At 40.3% G+C, this 20,154-nt stretch overlaps 1 protein-coding gene across 2 annotated transcripts in view; it reads left to right on the plus strand.

Annotated features, from left to right (window-relative positions):
- The window catches only part of PTPN14 (protein tyrosine phosphatase non-receptor type 14), a 192,028-nt gene that overhangs the window by 43,932 nt on the left and 127,942 nt on the right, over positions 1–20,154 (plus strand). The window lies entirely within an intron of this gene.

Genomic DNA, 20,154 nt, shown 5'->3' on the forward strand with positions numbered 1-20,154 from the left:
AAGAAGGATGTTGAAAAATTGGAGGGAATTCAGAGAAGAGCCACGAGAATGATTTAAAGGATTAGAAAACTTCCCTTAAATGGATAGACTCAAGGATCAAAATCTGCTTCACTTAACAAACAGAAGATTAAAGAGTGACTTATCACAGTCTATAGCAGTGATTCTCAAACGCTTTATTGGTGACCCCTTTCACACAGCAAGCCTCTGAGTGCTAGCCCCCCCCCCATAAATTAAAAACACATTTTAAAAATATTTAATGCTATTATAAATGCTGGAGGTGAAGGGGGGTTTGAGAGTGGAGCCTGACAGCTCGTGACCCCCCCCATAATAACCTCATGACCCCCTGAAGGGTCACGACCGCCAGTTTGAGAACCCCTGGTCTGTAGGTAACTATGTGGGGAACATATATTTAATAATGGACGCTTTAATCTAGCAAGGAAAGGTATAACATGATCCAGTGGCTTGAAGTCGAAGCTAGATACTTTCAGACTGGAAATAAGGTGTAAATTTATACTAGTGAGAGTCAATAATTGGAACAACTTACCAAATATCAAGGTGGACGCTCCATCGCTGGTAATTTTTAAATCAAGATTGGATGCTTTTATAAAAGTTATGCTCTAGGAATTTTGGGGAAGTTCTATGGCCTATACTATACAGGAGGACAGACTAGATGGTTACAGTGATTCTTTCTGGACATGGAATACATGGATCGAGAATTTGCAATACCGAACTCTTGCAGGCTGAAAATAATTGTAAATCTTAAATGCCTATCAGTTACAAACATTAGCACTAAACAGGCTGTGTTATAGTTCTAAAGTATAATTAATCATTAATATTTGCTCACCTATTGAGCAACAATGATTGTTTCTAGCAAATCTTTCCTGCTTTTTCATATCTTCGGGTTTTTTTGTTTTTCCCATACACTTTCAAACTAGTGTAGCTGTAAGTGAGTCAAAATTGCCAAACCTGGATGCCTAAAGTTAGGTTCCTAAATCCATATTTAGTATCTAAATAAGAGTCCTGGTACTCCGAAGTTCTCAGCACCTTTGAAAGTAAGGAGACTTTTATTTATTCAATACGCATCATCTAGTTTAAAACTTCAGACCAACCTGCAAACATCAAAATTTGGTTTTGTGGCCTGTGACAAAATGTAAGGTGGTTAGACACATTCAATGAGTTAAGGTAATTCCTAGTAATTTTGTGGACACTTTTTCATCATAGTTGACACTCTTGTTGGCAGTTTCATCAGACAGGCCAGGCTCTGAATGTATATAATGACAGATGAAAGATGCATCTATCCTTCCCTTGCTGTCCTAAGTGCAAAAATCCTTTTATGTGCTTTGGTGGCTGTGATGTTATCCTTTTTTTCCTTCCTTCGTCTCTTCTGTTCCCTCCAATATCTCAAGTGCTAATAATGCTTTAACTCTTTCTTGTACTGCACCAAGCAGTTTGGTTTAATACATTTAGAAGTGAAAATTGCATTCTTATTTTAAAAATATTGTGTTTGGGAGAGTATACTGATGTTTTTTCTCTCTCATGATTTACAGAGCAGTATCGGTGTACCTTCTGGTGTATTGGAATTGACATTGGCTTAAAGGGAACATAAGGGGTGCACATCAATTTTGAATATCTTCAGCTACTGTTTGCATTGTTGATATCAGGGTCTCAGCTGTTAACTTCTCAAACAAAATTACTTCTAAACTATTTATTAATTTCTGGACATTATTCTCGGTGTCTTGAGCTACAATCCCAAATCCATCCCTAAAGCAACTTTTAATTTGATTAAAAAAAGAACAATTAAAAAAGCTCTGTCCCCAACGCAACAAACAGAGACTGAGTCCAGGTACTATGGGGACTATGATGGTGAGTTACCAATATCAGTCAAACGGGGTTATGTTCTGCACTGAGCAGTCCTGTTGCACTTGTCTCGGTGGGAATGCATAAGGTAGAAGTCAAAGCAGCTTTGGCCTAGTGTCTCTGGAACCAGCTAAATGGAGAAATGCTATATGAATAGAAAACGGAAGAGAGGATAAATTATGGGGGGGAATAGTAGCTACATTATCCAAAGACTAAAATTGTTTTGCATTCCAAAGCTTAATTTTCTCATATTTGCTTTTGAGAGAGAGCAGAATGACACATCCCAGTCAATTAAAATTTTTAATAATCCACAGAAAATTCTTGTAGGTAACGAACTATTTCAAAACAGTTTATGGGCCTAATCCTGCTACCATTTGCTCATGTGAGCAAAGGGCTGGAGGACTGGGGCACTAAGCAGTTTCTAAAGTTAGGCTCCTAAATCCATATTTAGTTACCTGAATAAGTGCTCTGATTTTCAAAAGTGCTGAGCACTCAACACCTCCCACAGACTGTTGCGTGTATAGTGCTTTTGAAAATCAGGCTACTTCCTTAGGCATTTCAATATGGATTTAGGAGCCTAAATATCAATTTAAGAGCACAACACAACCTGAAGGTACCTCTGAATTATAGTGTGTGTTCATAATTGAAACTGGCCCAGTGCCTGAACTGCTCACAAGGCACACTATAATACTATTCAAAGCACCTCTGAGAAATCATATATACCAATGATGGAGTTGTGCCAGTGATGAATGCTGGGAGCTCCTGAAGGAGCCCTACAACTTTCTAGGCTAATTAAAGTTCATTTCCTCACCCCTTTAGTTCTGGCATCAGTTTTCCAACATGGATATTACATTTATAAAACTGTTTTCTAGTCTGACTTTCTGCTCCAGAGCCTCTTTGCATACTGTGGTCCTGCATTTCCTGTTTTTTGTTTTTAAAAAAATTTGGCTTAAGTGTTTTACTAAAAGCTCAGAGACATGCCATTTTGGACATTATCAGAAGCAATGTTCATGGCAATGGTAGTTTGGATACAAAAGTTCTGTGACAATACACATAGCAAAGTTTTGTGCTGGATTCACCAGTACTTAGTCACTCTCAGATTGTGGTATAAATCAAAAATTTTACTCATCACTTAGAATACTTATATATGGTCTCTGTGTGTGTATGTATAATATAATATATTATCAAAACTATAAAATTGGTTAGGATATGGATTCTGTAGTGACTAATTATGAATCCTGCATACTACTGCTACTGTTTATGTATTTTGTAGACATTTTTGTAATTTTTGGATGAAGTTACACAAGTATCAGTTGAGCATTCTGAACACTTACTGCACAGGGCTTTTAGTAAATGAACAATGTAGGCTTGCATTTTTAAAACAGCATAGATTGAAACGGATTCCAGGCTGTAAAAGCAACCACAAGCAAGCCAACTTGTGTGTCTGTGTTATATATCATTTCCCCTCAGGAATTAACATCATACCTTGCAGTACTACTTAATTTGATTGCAAGAGAAAGAACCTTGCATGCAGAAGAATAAAAACACTTAGACTCTAATCTCTTAATCTCCATAAAATGTTTGAATGTTTAGTTTTGATAAAGTATGAAACAAATCTGGTGGTCCGTAACATTTCTGAAGTGTATTCCCTTTTTGAAAACAGAAGAAAAACAAAGCAGACATAAAACAACGTATGATAGATGGGTTGATGTTGGTAAGACTTAGCTCTCAAGCATGAAGGAATTCTGTGGCTGTAACTGTGTCTTTTAATAATTGAGTTGAAAGGCATTGTGGTGGCTTGAGATGATGATGATGATTTGCTTTGTATATTGCAACTTTCCACCACACGTATCCCTAGTCAATTTGCTAAGTTTTATAGGGTACTATCTGTACTACAGAAAAGACAATGCAAGGAAATGCTTTATAAAAACAAAGGTTTTTTTTAAACTGGCATGGCTTTGTCTGTAAGTATGGACAAGACATCATACGCTTTTCAGAAAATATTCTCGAGAATAGACATTAGTCTCAGCTCAAAATGAGGCACTTGGAGTGAAAGGTTCACACAACAGTTGTGGATGCAGCAGTTTCCTTAAAACACTGGTGTCGTTTAGGTAGAAAGAATGCACTTACCCAAAGTAGAGAAAGAAGAACTTGAGCTTTGTTATAGCTGTTTTCTACTTCATTAATTGTTTACAGTAACTTATAGGAGCTCAGATTCCACAGTGGTTTGGGCTATCTAAGAACATAATTTGAAACAAAGAGCCTCCTTGTCTCCTCAGTCAGAATAACTTGCATAAAGGAGCAAAGAATCTCTGTTAGTCTATAAGGTGCCACAGGATTCTTTGCTGCTTTTACAGATCCAGACTAATTCGGCTACCCCTCTGATACTTGTCTACATAAAGGAGTGGAAACTGTAGGGAACTCCATGAGTTGAAACACTCTTCCAAGGGGGATGTGGAGTTGATTTGGGGCTCTTATGCAGAGGGGTGAAGAATACAGGATGCTAATGAGACAGAGCTCCCTTTCCTCTTGCCTTCCATTGGCAGCCACTGAGGAGAGTATTGAGCCCGAAATTTGTGCCAAATAGATGTTTTAGATATTCAATACTGGTGTAAGTGTTTGCAACTCCATTGAAATTACCTACTTGCACCAGGGCTGAATATAAACCATTGGGGTTGGAAGTACTTACTTTCTCCTGGATGCGGCCATCAGACCTTTGTATTTTTGTTTTTGTAAATATTTCATACAAAAGCTGAATACCCAACTGAGAATATCAAGTATCTCTCTCAACATAGGCATGGAATAAATGATTTGGAGACTTCCCTCACTCTTCTGGTGGACATTTGTCCATTGTACTAAAACAGTTATAGTCAGTTTCTTTCTTGCCTATGTAGACCCATACTGAGCGTTTTTAAAAATGGATCCAACATAAAATTGTATTCTGTGCACGAAGAGTGCCTGCCCCAGGGAACAAAGGAGCTCCTATGACATAATCAGAATAACAAACAAATGCAAAGACATTGCTGACTAATGGTTAGATTGGGCAGGAAATAAGACTGGAGAGTCACTTACACCTCTGTGCTAAAAACAAACAAATCCTCAAACAGTTTAAAGAAATGTCATAATCTTTGACCACATCTTCAGTTGTTTCACTAGACGGGAGAGATGTCATCAGAGGACTTATAGGTATCATTTGGATGCAGAGATCACACAAAAGGAATACACAAGTACTATCAGAGTCCCTGATTAGATTCCTTGGGACTGGTCAACCTCAGTGCACTGACTTAACTTTCTCAGTGACACAATTTGCCTGCAGGCAGCAGTAAACCATCAGAAATATAACAGGATACCCTGCCATGACAAAAAGATCGTAGAGCTCCACATGTCCAAAGGCTGTGGCTGGCTGATACAGGGTCAGTTATATCACCAAGTAGCAGGGCTGACTCTAGTCATTTTGCCGCTCCAAACATGGCGGCACGCCGCGGGGGGCACTCTGCCGCTCGTGGCTCCGGTGGATCTCCTGCAGACGTGGCTGCAGAGGGTCCTCTGGTCCCGCGGCTCCGGTGGACCTCCTGTGGGTGTGCCTGTGGATGCTCCACCAGAGCCGCGGGACCAGCGGATCCTCCGCAGGCACGCCTGCGGGAGGTCCACCGGAGCAGTCTGCCGCTCTCCTGGCGACCGGCAGAGCGCCTCCCGCAGCATGCTGCCCGCCCCAAGCATGCGCTTGGCGTGCTGGGGCCTGGAGCCGCCCCTGCCAAGTAGAAGTCACAGTTCTAGAGTGAATTAATTTTTTTTGTTTTAAAAAGGAAAAAAAAAAGTTCTGATCTCTCATACACTAACAACTGCTCATCCAAGATAAGAAATAGCAGCAGCCAGAGCTTTAGATTTATTGATATAGTCAGTTTCCTGTTTTTTAATAGGATATGATTTCTCCACTTCTAAACTACTGAGTTGTATCAAAGAGACCAGATCACATTTCAAATGACCATGTCTGTCAGTTCTTGAACATAAGCTTATGACCTGGGTCCTAGCTCTCTAGGTTTGGCATTAGAGCTTTTATTCACTGACCTTTTACCCTTTGGCCACAAGGATCTGGGGTCTTTGTGTAACTTGTGTTCAGTCAGCACTGTTCCTCCTTAATTGGCCCAGAGTCTCTCCTGTACTGAGATCTGCTTGCTGTGGACCGAGGATACAGCAATCGCTACCTGATTATCAGGGTGCCCTGGCCTGTTGGCATAATTTCTGTGCTGGGGGATTCTCAGCTGGCCATTCGAGTGAGGTTCTGTCACTTTGCCAATACAAAGAGGATGGGGCAAGGAGAGTGAATCTGGCTGATAAATTTCTAGCAAGTTGAAATGCAGAAAACAAAGCTAGGCTTTGAGGGGGGAGAAGAAAACGCTTTACATCTTTTGTCTTACTTCACTAATATCTTTTTCACTGTTGTTTTCTTGATCTATTGTTGCTCATTTATGTTTAATCGCTAGGGATGTGCTAATGTGAGAAGAGATGTAATGAGGGCAGCCTCGTATGGAAGTAGGGGATTAGGCTGTGAATTAACTCCCCATATTGGCCCACTGGTGGGGAAGAGGAGGAATCAGTGGGCTCCTGATTTACAAGGTCCATATAGGATTTAAGCATCCCAAGGAAAAGCTTTGTGCCTAAGGACAGCTCTGCTTATGATGATTAAACATCTCATTGAAAGCTTTTTGCATTTTTAATGTAAATGCCACTCTGTAAGCGAAATTCATTATTGCTGAGCAGCTAGTTCTACAGCCCAGTAAGATCACAATTAATAATTTTTTTTAAGACTACTCTTTTTAAGACTTTTAAAGACTGCAATTTTTTAAATTATTTTTTGTTAATACAAATACAAAATTCCTGGGTTTCCAGAGGTCTTTTGGGTTTTGTTTTGTTTAGCATAAGGCCAATTTTAATTTAATGGGTAATCCAAGTTTAAAATTTGTTGATTATGCATTTTCTTAATATTGTTAAGATGGTCAGATTGCTCAGTTGGCTGAACACTCATAACGTAATTAAGAAAACATACATCTCATACAATGGGACAGTTCCAATAGGACATTTCTATTGCATTTGCTCTGTAAGGGCAGGGAATAAAAGTAGCACTGTTCTGAGATCTGGGATTTGCTGCATTCAGTCCTGGACTAGTGCCAAAAGGAGGACTGTTAAACCAGAGGATCAGATGCTCCTGTGCTCCAACAGTTTGCAAGCATCAGGGACAGAAATGCATATCTGATTGATTTGGGAAGCTGACCTCAGCTTTTCAGTGAGAGGAGTTATTTGTTTGTGCGCATGGAAAGTCTTGATAAGTGGGATCTTTTAAGATCATGGTGATCTGATTACTGTTTTGCTTTTTCCCATTTCGCTTTGTGTTGAATGTTGCAAAAATTAAAAACTAGTATTGAAGATCTGGAATCACTGATATATGAACTAATCTGCAATGGTTGAAATTTATGAGCTGTTAAGAATCATGTGATAATTGAAGTGTAGGATGGGGAAGCAACATCAAAATGATAATGCTTTTAAAAGTCCATATGACTTTGCAGGATAAGAGACGGTTTGGCCCACTAGTGCAAAAACTTTCAGGATGAGTAAACTTTTCCTGCTGATCCTGGACATGTGATCAAAGACATGAGAAACAAAATTTCACTTCCTAAGGTGAGATGGCAATTCTTGCTTCAAATATTAAGTTAATTATTTTTTAAAATAATGTAACCATGCTTTATAAATTGCACAACATAACCTGAAGGTACCTCTGAATTATGGTGTGTGTTCATAATTGAAACTGTCCCAGTGCCTGAACTGCTCACAAGGCACACTATAATGCTATCCAAAGTACCTCTGAGAAACCATGTATACCAGTGATGGAGTTGTGCCAGCAATGAATCCTGGGAGCTCCTGGAGGAGCCCTACAACTGTCTAGGCTAATTAAAGTACATTTCCTCACCCCTTAGTTCTAGCATCGGTTTTCCAACATGGATATTACATTTATAAAACTGTTTCCTAGTCTGACTTTCTACTGCAGAATTTCTTTGCATATTGTGGTTCTGCATTTCCTCTTGGGTACCTTTTTTATTTGTTCGCTGGGCCTTAGTTATGCAGAAGCAATACATACTCAAGTGAGCATAAATATTTTGTTTGAGGGCTGTTATTACGTTCATAAGCTTGCATAAAACTGAAGTGGAAAATGAACTTAAATTTGTAGTGATGTATGATTTGTTTTACATTTAGAAGAATGAGGTAGTTCATATATGTTTATCTTTAAAAATATTTGAAAATACTAGTGTCTCAAGAAGCTTTCTGTACTTTTAATTATATCACAGAATGCGTGCTCCCCATGGAAGACTCTTTCAGTGCCATTCATTATGAAGAAACTTTTTGATGGCTGAAAGTTCTTGGCTACCTGCCATTCAGCCTGCCATCCTTTTGCTTACAGCTAGTTTCTTTACAAGTGGAGCTGAAATCCTTAAGAATCGGAGCTTTCACTGCCCAAGTCTCATCTGTTTCATCACATCACCACCTCGTTTTGGGAAGGGGAAGAGCATGTAGCACTCGCACCAGTCAGCTTACCTACCAGCCTGTCCCTTAGAATGATGGATTCTGAATTTCTCTGCCTTGTTGCTCTTGTAGTATCGTCCTCCATAGTAACACCTCCATAGAGGACCTGGAACCACTCGCTGTTTGCACATTAACTGGCCCATTATGCTTGGGAATATTTAACTTTTACCCGTCTGAAGCCTGATATTCTGAATTGCCTGCTCAGCTGTTGTAATGCCGCAGAGCCAGCTGGGTTCTTATGTGAGTTTTCTGTCTTGAGCATTACAAGTGAATTTTTTACCTAAGAAGAAAGGCAACAAATTTGAAATAAGAACTTGTGAGGGTTTTGGTCTATATTTCTCCTCCTCCTTTTGTTGGTAGCACTAGTAAGGAAAGGTATTATTACACCCAGCACAATATATATTGTTCTCTCCTTCAGGTCCTGAGTATGAACAGACCCTCAAACAAGTTTACTAAGAAATCTGGCCCAATTTTGTCCATGTAAGCATGGCTACTGGACAAAACAGTGTATAACTACTTGCATGCTTTAGAGTCACTGTCATGCAGTTAGAAGCACGCCAGTTTCAGTGCTTATACTTGTGGGATGAAACCTGAAAACGTGTGGAAAACCTTTAAGGCAGGGATGGGCAAACTATGGCCTGGGGGCCACATCCAGCCCTCCAGCCTGTTTAATCTGTCCCTCGAGCTCCTGCTGGGGAGTGAGGTCTGGGGCTTGCCCTGCTCCTGCGCTCCAGCTGGGGAGTAGGGTTGGAGACTGCTCTGTGTGTGCATGCCGAGGCTCCTGGAAGCAGCAGCATGCCCCCTCTCTGGCTCCTACATTTAGGGGTAGCCAGGGGGCTCCGTGCACTGCCCCCACCCCAAACACCACCCCTGCAGCTCCTGTTGGCCGGGAGCTGCAGTGGCGGCTCCTGCAGACAGGGCAGCGCGCACAGCCTCCTGGCCATACCTCCGCATGGAAGCCAGGGGGGGACATGCCGCTGCTTCTAAGAGCTGCTTGAAGTAAGCACCGCCTGGAGCCTGCACCCCTGACCGCATCCTGTGCCCCAACTACCTGCCCCAGCCCAGAGTCCCCTTTCACACCCTGAACTCTTTATTTCTGGCCCAACCCCAGAGCTCTCACCCCCTCCTGCACCCCAACCCCAGTTTCATGAGCATTCATGGCCCACTGTACAATTTACATACCCAGATGTGGCCCTTGGGCCAAAAGTTTCCTCATCCCTGCTGTAAGGGCATCTTGGCTTTCCTCAAAGAGAGGATAGATAGCTGGCTTCTCCAAGGTCTGCCTGGCTCAGCAGGGCATCAGAGCAGTGCTTTTATATATTGAAGGATGCTTTCTGCACTGAAGTCCTTCTGAGCTGGCCAGCACACTGTATAAACACCAGTATAAACACCTTGATACTGGTGTGACTGAGGCCACGTTAGGGGGTTGTCCTTATTTAATTAAATTAGTGCCAGGAGCTGTGTGTAGAAGCCCACTTCTTTCCTTTTGTATGGGCCTAAGTGCAGACCTTTCAATCTATTTACTCATTTATTTGGCATTTTTCTGTTGCTGCCAGCATGCTGACATTCACTATTTCCAGTTCATTTTACCTGCAAAGTGTAAATGACCCTTTTCTCCCCAGCATGTGTACTTGCCCTAGTGCTGCTAGTTCTTAGTCTTTTAATACCTCCAGTGCCCTATTCACAACATACACCATGACAGCTCCTTCTGTATGATTCTTAGCAAGTACTCATTTCCTACCATCTCTTTTTCAGCTGCAGCAGAAGGAGAACTGTTTGTATTTCTAAATTTAGATATCCATGGATACATATAATATTTTTCTCTGTTTAATCTTGGCAGTTTAAATTGCATATGGAAAAGAAAAGTGCATTCAACTACAGAAAGTCTGCATGCTGTACACTTGATTTGCAGAAGAATAAAATGTTACATGAAATATGTCACTCATTGTTTTGTAGAAAAACATGCCTAAAATTAGAGGCTTGCACTATTGTTTGTAGATTAACTTTCCCTCCTTATTCTGTTGCACTGTATTTTGACTATCACTCTTGATATGGGAGCTGGCTGTATTTCAGTGGTTCTATTTGTATACAGCTGTAAAGCAGTTTGGTTCTCATGTAATTTAAAATAATTTTATTATTACTATCAAATTCCTCCCTCCATCCTTGTTCATCAGGTGGACCAATCTTAATACAGAGGTTGTCTTATGGACACCTCCCTTCACCTTCCTTCTGTTCACAATAGCATGAACTATTTCCCATTCCAATAGCACATACCATCTTCTTTTCCATTCACAATTGTGTTACACCTCGGTGGCAACTACAGCAACTGGAAAAGTAACAGTAGGAAAGTATTTCTATATTTTTGTTGAGGTTTGTGAATTGTTCCTTTTATTTTCTAGCACACTGCTAGATAGACAAGGCACAACCAAAAAAATGAGATGTATTTGGCCTTTTGCATATTGTTGCCAACTCTTGCAATGTTATTGTTAGTCTCATGGTATTAGGTGTGTTACTTTAAGTCCTGGAGACTCCTGGAAACAAGTGATCATATGCAAATCTTACTTTTCTTTCTCTTTTTAAGTAAGTTTCTGGTCCTCAAGCTTATGGAGAAAAGCTTAAAAATGTGACCTGAGTGCACTTTAGAGTAAATAAAAAGAATCATTATTATTATTTACTGTTTATTTTATTTAAAAATCGCGGGATTTTTAAATCAGTCATGTGACTTTGTTGGGGGCTGACCCATGATTTGAATGGTTTAAGTTGGCAATACTGCATGTGTTAGTTTAGATGATCATTTACTTTCACCAAGCTTGATGAAATTTTGAGGAGCAAAGGAACAATGGTGGAGGAGATTTATAGAGACCATAGGTGACCGCAGCTCAAGTGGATTAGAGTTTTTCATGATGTGTGCACTTTATTGTTGGTGTTAAAGAGGGGACCACTTTGGTGGGAGACTAGTCATTCAGTCCTGCTGTTGGTACTCCTATCTCTGTCACATATGAAACAGATTATATGAATTAGACAACATTTGGTGGTCCTTTCTCTCATGTTTAAGCCTGGAGTTCTGATAATGTGTTCAGAATGGGAAGCAAGGGAGGAAGGAAGGAAATAAGGTTCCCTAGCTTTAGGAGCTTACAGAAGTCTTGGGAATTAATGGTCGCCAATTATAAGTTTGACCATCAGCTTCCCCAAGCAGGATATTAATTGGAGTGTTTTCTAATGATTAGAGAATGGAATTAGAGTCAAGAGTCTTGGATTCTATTTCTAGATTTTCCATTAATGCAGTGTCAGATCTTAGGCGTGGTCAGCTGCCTTTTCTGTCCCTCAGTTTGTTTATTTGTGTATAGCAAGCTCCTTTATTACACAGGGGCATAAGATTTAATTAATGCTAGAGGAACACTTCGAGAACTTTTGGACAAAGTTTCTGTATATTTGCAAAGTATTCTTCATCTTATTATTTATTATTTTCCCCAGAAAATGCCTTGCCTGTTGATTACAATTACCTGAAATGGTTGTACCACTTATATGTTAGAACCATAAGAGTCCTCTGATTACCCATGGCCACCTGCCGGATAGATTTTTTTTTTTTAACTATTTCTCTATATACAGCTTTTATGTGAAAAAGTCTCCTAAGCTTGAATTCTGTTTTTTGTTTTTGAGATGATCTTTTCATGTTTAAAAGCCTGCAGACAATAAAGTTCCAGAGTTCTAACAGATTTAGATTCCCCCTCTCCCCTCGCAATGGTTTCCATTCATGATGATCAGCTTCATTACTTCTCTGTCAATTTCATATTTCTGAGTAATACACTGATAACAGGTGTAAGACTGTAGTTGAGGAGCAGTATTAATAAGTGCCAATAATAATAAAGCCATGAAATCATGTAAGGATGCAAAAATATTCCACAAGCTTTTTTCTGTTTGAGAGTGATGAAGACAAAAAGCCCTGGAAATAGTCTGTTAAGCAAATGTCATATTCTTCACCAGCTTCTACATACTGGTTTGTAAACATTCCAGGGCATGTTAACAGAGTAGTGATAGTTCCAGGGACTTCCTAAGTTTGACATGCTAATATGTTGCCACTTTCAACATGACTCTCTAAAAAACTGAGCATGTTTTTGGAGATGGTTCTTCAGAAGGATTCTTCTGTTTTCCCCACCATTGTATACTGATGCTTTGTTTAGTCTTAGACACTGACTGTACTCTCGGGAACTAGTCTAACATATTCCATTGCGCCCACCAAGGGAAGAAATTATTGGAGAAAAATAGTGTGTTCCTTCTTTTACAAACGTGAGACTAAGTATGCTGCCACCACAGAGATTCCACTGGACCTGAATTCTGTCATCTGCCAATCCCCTCCTGTGGCAGCATATTATGCTTCCACTGGACCATAAGGCACCTCAATGATCAAATAAAATATCCACCAGGAAACCAGACAGTTGTTTGTGGTATAGCTCTTCAGTTTGTTGGCTTCTTAAAGAGTAGACTGGTACTGCAGTACATACTTTAGGTATCGTGTTCTGAAACAACCTTCATATTGATTATATTAGTAGGGCTGTACTGAAATTTAGCCGCCGAGGGGCAGTCACCTGAATTATGGCTAAAGTTTATAACATTCCCTTTCAGCTAAATAGCTTTTCAGATGCCAGGAGGAAGAGGCACTGAGCTTTCCTTGTGGTATCTGCAACATTGTTGGCTTAGTCACCACTTCTTCTCTCCTTTGTGGCCAGATTGGATGTAGGCCCAATGTGAGCTGGGAGGGGAGAGTAAGATAGGCAATCAGGCTCCACGTCATTGGCCATTACATCTCCCCTCTTCTTGCGGCCTATTATCCGATTCCCTCTTCCATTCAAGAATGAACTCAGGAATTCCGGGAGAGTGCAGGTTTGAGATGTGCCTGTAGTCTCTGGGGAAGTTGTTTATTCCTTACTCTAAAATGACCATTTCCCCATGGTTTAGCCTTTTAGATCAGTGTCACAAGTAAGCACATTATAGGGTCTTCACTTTTTTGAAGTGCATTAGTTCACCTTAAACCTTTTTAAAAACAAAAAGGATATTTTTTAATAAAAAGCAAATAATTCTGTTAAGATTTAGCTGTCAAAACCTTCTAACAGAAAATGGGAAGAGCAACCATTAGTGACAGTTAGGGGTTCAGAACTGAAATTCTGGTGAACCTGTTTTAATCAAAAATAAATTGTATGCCATGGGGTAGGGACTGCATCTTCCCGTGAGTGATGGAAATTGCCTAACACAGTGTAGATGTCACTAGAAGACAAATATAGAACAATACATTTTTATTTGCTATGCTTTTCTGTTGCATGATAATTATGCCAATATAATAGGAAAAGTAATATCAAATATGTGTTCTGTTTTGTGATGATATGACTGTTATTTTCTTATTCCCAACATCCTGCTGTGGTAAATGATCCGTTGTAATACAAGTCACTATCATTTATTGCTCTGTCCACTATTTGGTTTCTAATTCAGCCAAAAGCCATTTACCAGTACTTGTCCAAATACTGTAATTAGATATATGGTTACAGATACTGATCAACACATTTCAAAGCTGTTGGGGAGGTCACACGACACCACAATGACTTCAGTGAAGTTGTGTATCTAGGGTTGAACTTGGTGATTGAGGTCTCTTGGTTATGCACCATTGACTACTTTTTATAAGAGAAATAGTTGTCACGGAAGCTGGTTTCCTTTTGATTTCTTTTTTTTCTTCTTCAGTAGATACAGATATAAGGCTTCCTACCCTCTAGTTTGTAGATTGGGGGGTTGCTACACTAAATCATTTAGCTTCTTTAAGACACTAATGTATTCTGTTGCCCTCGTCCTTGTTGATTTACAAAGGAATCTACATGTCAGACTTCAGGTCAAAGAATGCTCTGCTTCCAGCTAACTATCTCAGAACAGAATTACAGGAAGAGCACTGTCACATGGTCTTTCTGCACTTCACTTTAGTTTCTTCTAGCGGTATTCCTTGGATTCAACTTACTCATTTGTTTCTTAGACTACTAGGAGTGCACTTATGCCAGCGGTGGGAAAACCTTTTGGCCCGAGGGCCACATCTGGGTATGAAAATTGTATGGCGGGCCATGAATGCTCATGAAATTGGGATTGGGGTGCAGGAGAGGGTGAGGGCTCTGGCCTGGGGGGTGGGCTCTGGGGTGGGGCCAGAAATGAGGAATTCATAGTGCGGAAGGGGGCTCTGGGCTGGGGGTTGGGGTGTGAGGGTGAAGGCTCTGACCGGAAGTGCAGGCTCGGGGGTGGGGCTGGAAATGAGGGGTTTAGGGTGTCGATGGGTGCTCCAGGCTGGGACCAACCTTCAGCTTTGCGGCATCTTTAGTGCTACTGTCAAAACCAGAAATCGAGACTGACTTCTCTGTTTGAATTATTTAAGCTAACTAATGTGCAAAAAATGCAAATGAACCATAAAATGAGGAAAATTAAATTACCTGTTCTTTTTCTAGAGTTTTAATATTCAAATATGTTGTCTGCAGATAAGAAAATAGGTAGCTCTAATTCATTATTGCATTGCTCCAGTTACGTGCCAGTTATAGACTCCTCCTCCTCCTTATATACAGTTATATACTGGTATAAAATTGAAGTAACTGGTGACACAAGCTCTGTATTTTAAAATAGGATTTCTAGCTTGCCCATGATTTTATTTATGTAAAAAATGTATGTAAAATGTTTTTCCATTGACTGTTTTGAAGGCAGTTGTTTGAATAGCAAGGTCAGTTAATAGAAGAATGTAAGCAACGACAGCAGGTCTACTAGCCACTTTCTGTGAGACGATAAACTTTAATCTCATTAAAAGCTGAAAGGTTTTTTTGAGGTGGTGCTTCGGGATGGCACTATATTCAAATGCCAAACATCATGCCAATTTCTCCTTTGGACAGTGGTTGTAGAGGGCTTACATATCCTTATAACATGTTACACTCAGCAGTAAATAATATGTCACACTTTTTTCAATTGATTTTCAATAGTTTTGTGTACAATGTTTTTTCAATTTACAATTTGTATTCCAGATTATTTTTTCTGGCCTTTACTGCAAAACTGTTCTCTTGATAATAATTAAAGTTGAATAATATATGTTAGAGGAGGTAAAGTATAAACAAACTTTGGAATTGGAATGGGCAATTTATTCTGATCAGCTATAAGAAGTCAGAATTGAGAAGGACACTATTGCATTAAGAAACAGTACGTAATTACAACTTATACAGTTGCCTCATCTGTAGATGAGGATAACAACACTTATCTCGTGGGCATTTGGAGTCTAAATTCAATAATGTTTGTAAAGCGTTTTAAGATCTTTTGATGAAAAATGCTCTAGCACTGAAGAATTACTATTGTTTATTTATGCAGTTGTTGTAAAGGAAATCATACCACTTTCTCTGTTTAACATTATTACAGTAATGGACATCTGTTTTCAATAACATCTACATTCTTATGTTCCATTCACCCCTACTGATGTCCATTTAATTATTTTCAAACATTGTTTAGCAATATAATTATATGCAGTGGAGATGAAGGAAAAATGTAAAAGGCTGTTCACAGAAAGGGGTCCTTTTGAAGCTTTGTAATTCTGAGACTCTAGTCAAAGAAGTCAGTCACTTCAAAGGAAGATCCCCCTCATTTCAGCTATAAATCTTCCTGCTAAATAATTTGGCCATTTCAGGCTGGAGTTTTTAAGCCTACACAGAGCAACTGGAAAATAATCCTATCATACAAAAAGAACTGTACCATTAGCTCACTTCCGACTGCTAGTCAGTATTGCAAAGGAGGTGTTGTTCTGTTATGTGATTTGAAACAAATGCAGTTATTCATAAACTGTTAACGGTATGATTTACATCAAGGCTTTTATTCAGTTAAAGATAACAGATTCACTTTCTTCATGCATGCATACACAAATACACTTTCTCTGATGGGACTTCAAAGATTTTTTTCAGCGATTGGTACAATTCACATTTTGTTGAGACCAGGTTGAGACTTTGCCACTGCTACCCAAGTTCGAAAGTTCATGTTGTGAGTTTGCACTAAATAGCGACTTATCTAACTTAAATTAGGTTTAATATTTGCAGTTTAAGCTCCTGATGGTGGAGCCAGGCTCTGTGACCAGCCTCAGATCTGGGCCCAGGGAACCTCCGCCCATCCCCAGTACATCAGCCTCTTAGTGCCCTTTTGACTTCTGCTTCTCAGTCAATAAGATTCTTGACAGAGAAGACTGCAAAAGGTATTGACAAGCTTCTAAGAAAAGTACTAGAAGCTCTTTGAAACACTGTTACTGGTTGTACTTTGGTACTGGATCCAGCTCGGGTACCATTGAAGCATGATAGACCTAGCAAAGTCACCAAACGTTCTACTTCACGCAAGCCTGTACCATTTTCACACTCCTCCCTGACGAAGTATCCCAGACATTGGCACCAGTGCAACAGACACTATCTACATCCTTGGTATGTAGGTCATTTAATAGGCCTGTGTCTCTACAATCACTGCCTTTGATACTTGTCCCATCTTCCAAAATGGGGCCACCAAAGCAGACAGTCCCTTTAATATCGACACAGATTCCTGTGGAACCTTAACTGACTTTGGCTCATTTATACCCGGTACCACAAGGATTTAAATAGTCTAGAGACTTGGTCATGTCAGACAAGCCAGAATCCTGCTTATTAGTGGGTACCCCATGATTGTCAGTGCCAGGATCTACTGGGTCACCAAGATGGTATCTTTCACCGGTACCTTCTAGCTTTCTGATACTCATCACAATGGACAGGCAGTTGCATTTTACTTTGGACAGTGCTTAATTCGTAATTAAAGAGGTGCCGGGGCTCAAGCAATTAGATGCTTGGGCTCATACAATTTTTTTGCATTCATAATTGATGCAGCAAGTCCAGAGGTGCCGCGGCTATGAACTGTCAAGCCTAGAGGTGCCAGGGTTCATCCCTGGCAAGCGCTGGCACAAATTTAAGCACTGTCTTTGGACTATGTTGAGGATGATCAGACTCTCAGATCTTCATATAGGGTTCCACTGACTATTCTATAAGAGACATTCCCCCATATTTCTATCCTCAGAGGGAAATCTCAAGGTACAAACAATCTCATGTTCTTCCTTACTGGCAAGACCAGCATTGAATACTCTTTCCTTTGCCTTATGATCCGCCTCAGTGGCCCTGCTGGGACCTGTAGGCTGTATACTGTCTGCAATTCTCAAAGTCTCCCAGTTCCTCTCGTGGGGATCATTGAGGGAGACACTCCCTGTCTCATCACTCACTCCTCAACAGCCTCAGGAGGAGTCTTTTGCAGACCAGTAAGCTACAGCGGACAATGAGGTGACACCGCAAACTAATATTTCATCATCTTCACCAGACAAGACTTGTAATACCTTCTGTTGCTGATGACTTTAAGCAGTTTCAGGAGCTGATGAGGAAACATATTGCTAAATCATTACAGATTGTGCTAGTAGAGGTCCAGGACTCTCAACATAAGCTTTTGAACATTTTACATATATCAATTTATGGCAGAGTAGCTCTACCAGTGAATGAAGTGATATGTAATCCTGCCAAAATCATCTGGCAAATTCCAGCCACTGCACTGTCTACTTGCAAACAGGCAGACAAAAAGTATTTCATATACCAATGAAAAATATTCTTTCACCCTCAGTCAAATTCTTTGGTTGTAGAGGCAGTCAGTGAGTGTGGCAGACAACACTAGGTGAAATCCACATTCTCTGTCATGGACTAAAAGCATCTCAACTGATTTGGATGCAAGCAACTCTGAATCACTAATTATCAAGTCTTGATGGTAAAATATACCTACAGCATTTATGACACATTCTACAATTTTGTTCATCACCTTCAAATGGAACTCCAAGAACAGTTCAAACCATCATTGACGAAGTCAGATCTTAGCAGGAATCTCTCTACAAGCTTCCCACGGTGGCCCACTCCATCTCAACTGCTGTTGTGTAGAGCATCTTGGCTGTGACTGTCCGGCTTTCCTAGGGAGATACAAATACTGTAGAAGACCCTTCTTTTGATGGGCTTAAGCTCTTCTGTGAGTCCATGGATGAATCCTTTCACACTTTAAAAGATTCTAGGGCCACACTCAGGTCCCTTGGCATTAATATTCCTGAAAATAAGAGATAATTTAGCAGGTTGTACACAGCACAGAGATCTCATCCAGCTCAATACTCATCCTACCATAGATCTGCTGAACTAAGCAGGAGAAGTATTGTTAAACAGCTGGAAGGCTTCTGCACAAAATACTTACTCTCAGAAATGCAAGAGATTTCACCATTAAGGTCTGTGATGACAGACTTTTCCTGTTTTTACTCTTCCCTTTCCACTGTTCTCAACTACCTGTTGGAATTAAAAAAGTCAGTTCTTGCTATGAGATCTGTCAGGGTTCACTTGGTGGCTACCACAACCACTAATTCATCTGTGGAGGGTTTTTCAATTTTTGCTTACCTCCTGACAGCAAGATTCCTCCAAGGACATATGAATCTTTTCCCACAGATTAAGGAACCTACTCCAGTGTGAGATTTGAACTTGGTTCTTAACTGTGATATGAAGCCCTCTTTTGAAACACTGGCTACCTGTTCATTACTCCACCTTTCTATGAAGACAGCCTTCCTGGTGGCCATCACTTCTGCCCAAAGGGTTGGAGAAATGGGGATTCTGATGGCAAACCCTCCCTTCACAATGTTCTTCAGAAACAAAGTTTCATTATGTCCCCATCCTAGATTTCTACCGAAAACTCCTTCTGAATTCCATATGAATCAGGTTATTCACTTCCTAGTTTTCTTTCCAAAGCCACACCAGACCATAGAGGAAGCTGCCTTACATTTATTGGATGTCTGAGCAACACTGACCTTCTATTTAGACTTAAGCAAAGATTTTTTCAGAAAGTCTCGTAGACTCTTTGTGTCAATTGCTGACAGATCCAGAGGTTCTGCAATTTCATCCCAAAGTCTCTCAAAGTGGATCTCTGGATGTATTATCTCTTGTTATGACATTGCCAGTGTTCAGCCTCCTTCTCTGATCATAGCCCATTCTACAAAGTCCTAGTCTATTTCTGTGGCCATATTGAAGGATTTCCCAGTTATTGAAATTTGCAGAACTGCAACCTGGACCTCAATACGTACTTTTCCCAAAAATTATACTCTGCTAACATCATCAGCTCTAGAAGCATAAACCAACATAGTCTTCAGTGCTAGATCCGACTCTGAAGCTGTCACCACCATCGGGGTAATTGCTCGGGAATCACCTGAAATGGAGCATCTATAGGACACTACTCAAAGAAGGAGGTGAGGTTACTCGCCTTATGCAGTAATTGGAGTTGTTTGTGATGTGTGTCCCCCTATGGGTGCTCCATTACCCACCCTCCTTTCCCTCTGCTCCCAAATCTTGTCTCTTGGCTAGAGAAGGAACTGAAGGCAGCTGTATCTATCCTCAGTACAGGGCACGGGGAGGACTAGAGCGCACGTGTGATGAATTTCTGATGAAAGGTGCATTGGTGTATGTGCACCTGAAGTGGAGCATCCATAGGGACCTGCATCTCAAAGAACTCCAGTTACTGCGCAAGGTGACTAACCTCTCCTTCCTACATTCCTGTTTAAGTGAGAGGATAATTCCTGTAACTTTATATCCTTCAGAAATGTTGTATTTAAAAACAAAACGTACAAGCACTTTTTTTTTTTCTTTTACACAACTCTGA

The sequence above is a fragment of the Gopherus flavomarginatus genome, chromosome 4 (genome assembly GCF_025201925.1).
Source record: "Gopherus flavomarginatus isolate rGopFla2 chromosome 4, rGopFla2.mat.asm, whole genome shotgun sequence".
Taxonomy (NCBI): domain Eukaryota; kingdom Metazoa; phylum Chordata; order Testudines; family Testudinidae; genus Gopherus; species Gopherus flavomarginatus.